At 66.5% G+C, this 729-nt stretch overlaps 1 protein-coding gene across 1 annotated transcript in view; it reads right to left on the bottom strand.

The window, feature by feature from the left end:
- Positions 1-729, bottom strand: part of THEM6 (thioesterase superfamily member 6) — a 4,437-nt gene that overhangs the window by 232 nt on the left and 3,476 nt on the right. The window lies entirely within an intron of this gene.

Genomic DNA, 729 nt, shown 5'->3' with positions numbered 1-729 from the left:
TCCACAGCTCTGGCCTATACCACAGGCTTGGGGGGGGGGGGCGGGCATAGGCAGGCGGCCACCTTGTCCTGAGCAAATACACACACGAGCAAGCAGCAAGCCCAGCCCCAGGGCCTTGACCGTGTCCCCAGCCAGCCAGGGAGCTAAGATCCCCTGCCCCGCTCACCCCTGCCTCACCATTGGTGCTCCGGGCCAGTTTCTGCTTCTCCCCAGGCCTTGCCAGCCGGAAGGCAAGTGACTAGGCAGGAGCAGACCACGTGGCAGGTGTCCCAGTAGCCTGGCGAGCCCGGCAGGGAGCCGCTCAGGCAAAGCCCAGAAGACCCCTCCCCGGCCCCAGCCCACAGAGCGAGGCAGCCCCTCGGCGCAGGAAAGGAAAAGTCATCAGCAGGGCACGTGCTGAGGACGACCCCAGGAGGAGGGCAGACAACTGAGGTCTTGTAGGCCCAGAGAGGGTGGGGTCCTACCCATAGTCACAGAGCGCAGTCCTATGAGCACCCAGGGGTGCGGTCAAGCAAGGGCAAGGTGCAGAGGGCACCCAGGCAGGATCCTGCTCCCTGCTCTGCTCCCTGCTCAGTAGCTGGCCCCAACCAGGATGGGAAGCTCACCACCACCACGGGAGACCCTGTGCCATCTGACCGACGCTGGCCCCAGGCCCTGTGCCCACCCCAGGGGAGCCCCGTGCCCTCTGGCCAGTCGGCCTGGGCCCTGATTGCCCAGACTCCACCATGG

Source organism: Ursus maritimus, unplaced genomic scaffold (assembly GCF_017311325.1).
Source record: "Ursus maritimus isolate PB19 unplaced genomic scaffold, ASM1731132v1 scaffold_9, whole genome shotgun sequence".
Classification (NCBI taxonomy): Eukaryota; Metazoa; Chordata; class Mammalia; order Carnivora; family Ursidae; genus Ursus; species Ursus maritimus.
This window is presented reverse-complemented; position numbering and strand designations above follow the sequence as displayed.